The sequence below is a fragment of the Capsicum annuum genome, unplaced genomic scaffold (assembly GCF_002878395.1).
Source record: "Capsicum annuum cultivar UCD-10X-F1 unplaced genomic scaffold, UCD10Xv1.1 ctg75568, whole genome shotgun sequence".
In the NCBI taxonomy this organism is placed as follows: domain Eukaryota; kingdom Viridiplantae; phylum Streptophyta; class Magnoliopsida; order Solanales; family Solanaceae; genus Capsicum; species Capsicum annuum.
The window spans coordinates 1-7,826 of record NW_025885784.1 but is presented as its reverse complement, the minus strand read 5'-3'; positions in this window follow the sequence as shown (position 1 = coordinate 7,826).

The following is a 7,826-nucleotide window of genomic DNA, read 5'->3' as shown; positions in this document are numbered from 1 at the left end:
TATGCCCGAACCCTGAGCCCACCCCTAAAACCATGGGCTATAACACACGATTTCGCTCAAAAATGCCTCGTTCGCACTGCTTTGCTTGTTTGTCCACCCAAATTAGCATAAAAAATTAAACGGACCAAACTAGAATGATCCCTAGCCTCCCTGACAAGCCCCGATCAATTTTTAGTCCAAAGCACGATTGAAACCCTGGCCCACCCCCAAAATAGTGGGCTATAGCACATAGATTTGGCCCAAAAATGCCCCATTCACACCGTTTTGTCAGTTTGTCCACCTAAATTAGAACGAAAAAATAAAAAAACCACGCCGGGATGATCCCCAGCATCCTTATCATGCCTCGGTTGATTTTTAGCCCACATCACGCTCAGACCCCGGGCCCACACCCGAAACCATGGGCTATAGCTCACAGATTTGGCCCAAAAATGCCTCGTTCGCACAATTTTGCCTGTTTGTCCACCTAAATAGCATGAAAAATTAAAACAGACTGTACTGCAATAATCCTTAGCCTCCCTGGCATGCTCTAATAAGTTTTTGACCCAGTCTACGCTCGAACCCTGGGCCTACCCCCAAAACTGTGGGCTATAGCACACAGATTTGGCCAGAAAATGCCCCGTTCGCACCGTTTCGCCTGTTTGTCTACCCAAATGTCCATGAAAAATTAAACGGACCATAATAGGACAATCCCCAACCTTCCTGGCATGCCCTAGTTAATATTAAACCCACAGCACACCTGGACCTGGGGCCCACCCCCAAAATCGTAGGTTATAGAACACAGATTTAGCTTGAAAATACCCAGTTCGCACTGTTTTGCCTGTTTTTCCACCCAAATGGCCATGAAAAATTAAATGGACCACACTGGGATGATCTCCAGCCTCCCTAGTATGCCTGCATCAATTTTTGGCCCACAGCACGCCCGGACCCCGGGCCCACACCCAAAATCGTGGCTATAGCACACAGATTTGGCCCGAAAATGCCCTATTTACATCATTTCACCTGTTTGTCTACCAAAATGGCCATAAAAAATTAAAAAAACTATACTGAGATGATCCCCAGCATCCCTGGCATTCCCCAGTAGATTTTCTGCCAACAAAACGCCTAGACCCCAGGCCTACCCCCTAAACCGTGGCTATAGCACACAGATTTGGCCCAAAAATACCCCATTCGTACCATTTTACCAGTTTGTCCACCCAATGGCCAAAAAAAGTTAAACAAACCATACTAGGATGATCCCCAGCCTCTCTGGCACACCCTAGTCAATTTTTGTCCCACAGGACGCCCGGAGCCCTGGTCCACCCCCAAAACCGTGGGCTATAGCACACACATTTGGCCCGAAAATGCCCCGTTTGCATCATTTCACCTGTTTGTCCACCAAAATGGCCATGAAAAATTAAACAAACCATACTGGGATGATCCCCAGCCTCCCTGGCATGCCCCAGTAGATTTTCGGCCAACATCACGCCTGGACCCCGGGCCTACCCTCTAAACCGTGGCTATAGCACACAGATTTGGCCCAAAAATGCCCCATTCGTACCATTTGCCACTTTGTCCACCCAAATAGCCACAAAAAATTAAATGAACCATACTAGGATGATCCTCAGCCTCTATGGCATGCCCTAGTCGATTTTTGTCCCACAGCACGCCTGGAGCCTGGGTCCACCCCCAAAACAGTGGGCTATAGCACATAGATTTAGCCCGAAAATGCCCTGTTTGCACTATTTTGCCTGTTTGTCCACCCAAATAACCATAAAATATTAAACAAACCACACTGGGATGATCCCCAGCCTCCTTGACATACCCCAGTTAATTTTTAGGCCATAACACACCCGAACCCCAGGCCCACACCCAAAATCGTGGGCTATACCACACAGATTTGGCTCGAAAATGCTCCATTCGCACTATTTCTCTTATTTGTCCATCTAAATAGCCACGAAAAATTAAATCGGCCATACTGGGATGTTCTCCAGCCTCGCTGGCAGGCCCCAGTTGATATTCAGCCCAAAGCACGCCCGAAACCTGGGCCTACCCTCGAAATCGTGGGCTATAGCACACAGATTTGGCCAAGAAATGCCTCGTTCGTACCATTTGCCTGTTTGTCAACCCAAATGGCCATGATAGATTAAACAGACCATACTGGGATGATCCCCAACCACCCTGGCATGCCCCATTCAATTTTCGGCGTACAAAACGCTCGCACCCTAGCCCCACGCCCAAAATCGTGGCTGTAGCACACAGATTTGGCGCAAAAATGCCCCGTTCTAATCGTTTTGCCTGTTTGTCCACCTAAATAGCCATGAAAAATTAAAATGGACTGTGCTGTGGTAATCTTCAGCCTCCCTGGCATGCTCCAATCAATTTTTGGCCCAGTGCACGTTCCGACCCTGGGCCTACACCCAAAACTGTGGGCTATAGCACACAGATTTGGCCCGAAAATGCCCCATTCACACCGTTTCGCCTGTTTGTCTACCCAAATGGACATGAAAAATTAAACGGACCACAATAGGACAATCCCCAGCCTTCCTGCCATGCCCCAGTTAATATTAAACCCATAGCACACCTGGACCTGGGGCCCACCCCCAAAACCGTAGGTTATAGAACACAGATTTAGCTTGAAAATACCCCGTTCGCACCGTTTCACTTGTTTGTCCACCAAAATGGCAACAAAAAATTAAACAAACCACACTGGGACAATTTCCATCCACCTTGGCATGCCTCAATCAATTTTTGGCCCACAACACGCCAGGACCTTGGGCCCACCCTCATAACCGTGGGCTATAGCACATAAATTTGGCCTGAAAATGCCCCGTTCACTCCGTGTCTCCTCTTTGTCCTTCCAAATGGCCACAAAAAATTTAACGAACCATACAGGGATGATCCCCAGCCTCCTGGGCATACTCGATCAATTTTTCGCCCACATCACGGCTAGACCCCAGGCCCATCCCTAAGACCGTGGGCTATAACACACAAATTTGTCTCGAAAATGCTCGGTTTGCACCGTTTTTCCTGTTTGTCCACCCAAATGGCCACAAAAATTAAACAGACTATACTGGGATGATCCCCAGCCTACCTGGCATGCCCCAATCGATTTTCGACCCATAGCACATCCGAACCCTGGGCCAACCCCCAAAACAATGGGCTATAGCACACAGATTTAGCCTAAAATGCTTCATTCACACCGCTCCGCCTGTTTGTCCACATAAATGGCAGCGAAACATTAAACGAACCACATTGGGATGATCCCCAGGCTCCTTGTCATACCCTGGTCGATTTTTGGCCTACAGCATGCCCGGATCCCGAGCCCACACCCAAAACCGTGGACTATAGCACACAAATTTAGCCTGAAAATGCCTCGGCCGCACTGTTTTACCTATTTGTCCACCCTAATAGCCACAAAAAATTAAACGGACCATACTGGGATGATCCCCAGCCTCCCTGGCATGCCCCAATCGATTTTAGACCCACAGCACGCCCGGACCCTAGGCCCATCACCAAAATAATGGGTATTGCACACAGATTTGGCCCGAAAATTCTCCGTTTGCACTGTTTTGCCTGTTTGTCCACCCAAATGGCCACAAAAAATTAAACGGACCACACTGGGACAATCCCAGCCTCTGTGGCATGCCCCGATCAATTTTCAACCCACATCATGCCCGGACCCTAAGCACTCCCCCCACATTGGGATGATCCCTAGCCTTTTTGGCATGCCTCAGTCGATTTTCAGCCCACAGCATGCCCGAACCCCATTCCCAGACCTAAAACTGTGGGCCATAACACTGATTTTGCCCAAAAATACCCCGTTCACACCGTTTTGACTGTTTGTCCACCTAATAACCCAGAAAAATTAAACAAACCACACTAGGATGATCCCCGGCCTCCCTGGCATGCCCCAGTCAATTTTCGACCAACAGCACGCCCGGACCCCTAGCCTACCCCCAAAACTATGGCCTATCGCACACAGATTTGACCCAAAAATACTCCGTTCGCATCGTTTTGCCTGTTTGTAAACACAAATGGCCACGAAAAATTAAATGGACCATATTGGGATGATCCCCAGCCTCCCTGTCATGCCCGAGTCAATTTTTTTCCAACAGAACGGTCGGATCCCGAGCCCACACCCGAAACCATGTGTTATAGCACATAGATTTAGCCCAAAAATGCCCCGTTCGCACCTTTTCGCCTATTTGTCCACCCAAATGGCCACGAAAAATTAAATGGACCATACTGGGATGATCCCCAGCCTCCCTGGAAAGCCCCAATCAATTTTTAGTCCACTGCAGCCCCGGACCCCGTGCCCACCCTCAAAACCGTGGGTTATAGCATATAAATTTGGCCTGAAAATGCCCCTTTTGCTCCGTTTCTCCTGTTTGTCCACCCAAATAACCACGAAAAATTCAACGAACCATACGAGGATGATCCCCAACCTCCTGGACACACCTCGGTCAATTTTTGAACCACAGCACGGTGGACCCCGGGCCCATCCCCAAGATTTACCCCAAAAATGCTCCATTCACACTGTTCCGCCTGTTTGTCCACATATGGCACCAAAACATTAAACGAACCACAGGAATGATACCCAGCCTCCTTGTCATGCCTTGGTCAAATTTTGGCCTACATCACGCCTGGACCCCGAGCCCACACCCAAAACCGTGGGTTATAGCACAAAGATTTAGCCTGAAAATGCCTCGTTCACACCGTTTTACCTGTTTTTCCATCATAATGGCCACAAAAAATTAAACGGACCATACTGGGATGATCCCTAGCCTCCCTGGCATTGCCCAGTCGATTTCCGGCCCACAGAACGCCCGGACCCCAGGCCCATCCCTAAAATCGTGGGTATTGCACACAGATTTAGCCCAAAAATTCCCTGTTTGCACTGTTTTACCTGTTTGTCGACCTAAATGGCCACAAAAAATTAAATGGACCACACTGGGACGATCTCCAGCCTCTGTGGCATTCCCCGATCGATTTTTGGCCCACGACACACCCGGACCGCAGGCTCATCCCCAAAATTGTAGGTATTGCGTACAGATTTGGCCCGAAAATTCCCCGTTTGCACCGTTTTGCCTCTTTGTCCACCCAAATGGCCATGAAAAATTAAACGAACCACATTGGGACGATCCCCAGCCTCTTTGGCATGCCCCGATCAATTTTTGACCCACATTATACCCGGACCCCGGGCACCTCCCCCCCACATTGGGATGATCCCCAGCCTTCTTGGCATGCCTCAGTCAACAGCATGCTCGAACACCATTCCCAGACCCGAAACTGTGAGCCATAACACACTGATTTGGCCCGAAAATACCCCGTCCGCACCATTTTGTCTGTTTGTCCACCTAAATGACCCAGAAAAATTAAACAAACCACACTAGGACGATCCCCAGCCTCCTTGGCATGCCCCAGTCAATTTTTGACCAACAGCATGCCCGTACCCGAAGCCTACCCCCAAAACTATAGGCTATAGCACACATATTTGACCCAAAAATACACCGTTCGCACCGTTTCACCTGTTTGTAAATACAAATGGCCACGACAAATTAAATGGACCACACTGGGATGATCCCCAGCCTCCCTGTCATGCTCGGGTCAATTTTTGGCCAATAGAATAGTCGGACCCCGAGCCCACACCCGAAACCATGGGTTATAGCACACAGATTTGGCCCAAAAATGCTCCGTTCGCACCTTTTTGCCTGTTTGTCCAACCAAATAGCCACGAAAAATTAAATAGACCATACTGGGATGATCCCCAACCACCCCAGCAAGCCCCAATCAATATTCGGTCCACTGCACGCTCGGACCCAAGGCCCACTCCCAAACCCATGTGCTATAGCACACAGATTTAGCCCGAAAATGCCTCGTTTGCACAGTTATGCCTGTTTGTCCACCCAAATGACCATGAAAAACTAAACGGATCGCACTGGAATGATTCCCAGCCTTCTTTGCAAGCCCCAATCAATTTTTGGACCACAGCACTCCTGGACCCCGAGCCCACCCCTAAAACCATGGGCTATAGAACCCAGATTTGGCCTGAAAATTCCCCGTTCGCACCGTTTCACCTGTTTGTCCCCCCAAATAGCCACAGAAAATTAAACAGACCACACTGGATGATTTTTATCCTCCCTTGCACGCCCCAATTAAATTTTAGCCCACAAAATGCCCGGACCCCGGGCCCACCCTCCAAACCGTGGGCTATAGCACACAAATTTGGCCCGAAAATGGCCCATTAGCTCCGTTTCTCCAATATGTCCACCCAAATAGCCACAAAATATTCAACGAACCATACGGGGATGATCCCCAGCCTCCTGGGCACACCCCGGTCAATTTATAGCCCACATCACGATCGGACCCCGGGCCCACCCCCAAGACCGTGGGCTATAGCACACAAATTTGCTTCAAAAATGCCCCTTTCGCACTATTTTTCCTGTTTATACACATAAATGGCCACAAGAAATTAAATGGACCATACTGGGATAATCCTTAGCCTCCCTGGCATGACCCAGTCGATTTTCGACCAACAGCACGCCCGGACCCGGGGTCTACCTCTAAAACCATGGGCTATAGCAAACAGATTAAGCTCGAAAATGCCTCGTTCGTATTGTTTGGCCTTTTTGTCCACCCAAATAGCCACGAAACATTAAACAAACCAAACTGGGATGATCCCAAGTCTCTTTGGCATGCCCCAATCATTTTTTGTCCTACAACATGCTCGGACCCTGAGCCTTCCCCCAAAACTATGGGTTATGGCACACAGATTTGACCCAAAAATGCCCCGTTTGCATTGTTTCACCTGTTTATCCACCTAAATGGCCACGAAAAATTAAATGGACTATATTGGGATGATCCCCAACCTCCCTCTCATGCCCGGTCAATTTTTGGTCCACAGTACGCCCGGACCCTAGGCCCATCCCCAAAATCATGGGTATTGCACACTGATTTGGCCCGAAAATGCGCAGTTCGAACCGTTTTTCTTGTTTGTCCAACCAAATTGCCATAAAAAATTAAACGGACCACACTGGGATGATCCCCAGCCTCCTTGGCATGCCCCAATCAATTTTCAGCCCACATCACGCTCGAACCCCGGGCATACCCTCAAAACCGTGGGCTATAGCTCACAAATTTGGCCCTAATATGCCTCATTTGCACTATTTTGCCTATTTGTCCACCACAATAGCCACAAAAAATTAAACGGATAACATTAGAATGATTCCCAACCTCACTGCCACGCCTCGGTCGAATTACAGCCTACATTACGCCCGGACCCCGAGTCCACCCCCAAAACTGTGGGCAATAGCACACAGATTTTGTTCGAAAATGCCCCGTTCGTATCATTTTGCCTGTTTGTCCACCCAAATAGCCATGAAAAATTAACTGGACCATACTGGGATGATCCCCAGCCTCCCCATCTATCCTAGTCGATTTTTGGCCCACAGAACGCCCGGACCCCATTTTCTCCCCCAAAACCGTGGGCTATAGCACACCGATTTAGCCCAAAAATACCCCGTTCGCACTGTTTCATCTGCTTGTCCATGTAAATGAATAAGAGAAATTAAACGGACCATACTAGGACAATCCCTAGCCTCTCTAGCATGCCCCGATCAATTTTTAGCCTACAGTACGCCCGGACCCCGAGCCTACCCCCAAAACCGTTGGCTTAACACATAGATTTGGCTCAAAAATGCCCCGTTCGCACCGTTTCATCTGTTTGTAAACTCAAATGGCTATGAAAAATTAAACAGACCACACTGGGATAATTCCAGCCTCCCTGTCATGCCCCGGTTGATTTTCGGCCCACAGCACGCCTAGAACCTTAGACCACACCTGAAACT